This window comes from Amphimedon queenslandica, unplaced genomic scaffold, assembly GCF_000090795.2.
Source record: "Amphimedon queenslandica unplaced genomic scaffold, v1.1 AMPQUscaffold_11081, whole genome shotgun sequence".
Lineage (NCBI taxonomy): Eukaryota > Metazoa > Porifera > Demospongiae > Haplosclerida > Niphatidae > Amphimedon > Amphimedon queenslandica.
The window spans coordinates 1-1,858 of record NW_003548674.1 but is presented as its reverse complement, the minus strand read 5'-3'; the positions used below and the strand labels follow the sequence as shown (position 1 = coordinate 1,858).

Genomic DNA, 1,858 nt, shown 5'->3' with positions numbered 1-1,858 from the left:
TAGATTATACTTGCATACTTTGCCTAGTTGTAATGGACCAATCAGATTCATAATTCAATTACCAACAAGTTCTTCAGGAGGTTCTCCTGTTTAAAATTGCCCATTTGTATCAGGTTTTGCTAAGTATATGCAGATGCTACAGCTTGTAATTATTGTTAATGGTGGAGACCAGATACAATTACAATTGTATCTACAATTTGTATGTAATACACTAAATTAAAGAATTGTTAAGTTTAAGAATTAATTGTGTCAATTCTAAAATTGTTGAATCATCTACAATTTGTATGTGATACAGTCAAGGGTAAATTTACTCTTGATATAGTAAATTCAAAAAGTGTTTATGTTTAATAATTAATTTTTAAATACAATATAAAAAATCACAAAACTGCAAATTTGAAATTTACAAAAAATTAAGACATGGAGTCATATCTATACATACAAGCCAGTTCAACTTGAAATGGTTCAGAAACCAGCTCAATTGTGTCCACACTTAAGGCCTTTCTACACTAGCACTTCTAATGCGCATTGAACTGGTTTGGAACCGGTTCCAGTCATTCCACACCTGATGCGCATTGACTTCAATGCACATTGACTTCAATGCGCATTAAGCCAAACCACCTCCATATGTGGTTTGAATGGCATTCAATAGATAACCAATGGCAGCTGGATCAGAAATGCTATCAAAATATACTTGATCCTGAAGATAGTGTGGAATCAATTGATGGGCATTCAATGTGCATCAATGAGCCGACTTCTGGAACCGGTTCAAGTGTAGAAAGGCCTTTAACTGCATGTGGTTGAATCAGTTTATAAGTACTACAGTGACCTTCACCTTACAAGAGACTGAAGGAGAGAGAAAGGGGAAGAAGGAAGAGAGAGAGAGGGGAAGAAGGAAGAGAGAGATAGGGGAAGGGAGAGAAACAGATGGAGGGAAGTAAAGCCGGAGGGAGAGTGAGAGAGAGAGTGATGAAGGGAGAGAAAGGGACAATAATTATTGATTCCAATACATTAATAAAACAACGTACAATTGATTTTTGTTTCCTGTCACATGATAAAAAATAGGCCACACCCATTCCATAGCAGCTGTAATGACTTACTGGTATAAAAACCAGCATCACCTGGAACAACACACAAACAAACATCATTAATAAAATAATATAATATTATCATTTTACCTATTATACTGTATTAATATACACACATTAACTGACTGACTGTGTTTATTATTTATTATTAGGAGAAGAGACTGGAAAGGTGGAGTGGACCAGTTATAGTGTAACCCTCACTAAACCATCAGCAGGTCAATGTCAGGAAGTGATCAGTCAATTAACAGACAGTCATCAGAACACTTTCCTCCGTCACTCATCACCTGATATTGTATACTTGATGAAGTCTCAAGTACTAGACATAAGAACAATAAAGGAGATTGGTATAATTAACACTAAAATAACGAAAGATGTCATCCTCTCACTGTCTCACACAATAACAAACAATACTTCATTAGAGACACTAGGGTTCAGCTATGACTCCATCAATGATGATGGAGTCAGTGCACTAACACAATCATTAATTAATAATAAAACAATTACTGGCTTATATCTTCATAACAATCCTGACATCACTTCAACCAGTGCTCAGTCACTAGCTGAACTTTTACTCTACAACCACACACTATCTTTCCTTTCTCTCGACGGTACTAACATTGATACTGATGGAGTACTGGTACTGATGGAATCTCTCAGGACCAATAATACACTAAGAGGACTATGGCTAGACAAGAAACATAAACAAACTTGTTCTTCTTTACCTTATTATAAAACTATTGAAAAAAAATTAGTCTTTGAGTAATTATTTCATG

General features: G+C 35.2%; 1 long non-coding RNA gene across 2 annotated transcripts; it reads right to left on the bottom strand.

Moving 5' to 3' along the window:
* Nucleotides 1–782: 782 nt before the first annotated feature.
* On the bottom strand, nt 783–1,834 carry LOC109589636 (uncharacterized). 2 transcript variants are annotated; one of them, XR_002188822.1, is made up of 3 exons: nt 1,216–1,834; nt 1,026–1,118; nt 783–843 (listed from the first exon to the last, which is right to left on the bottom strand). It is a non-coding gene; the product is annotated as an uncharacterized LOC109589636 (long non-coding RNA). The 2 variants fall into 2 exon arrangements; XR_002188821.1 differs by having other exon boundaries at nt 783–832.
* Between the last annotated feature and the right edge of the window lie 24 nt (nt 1,835–1,858).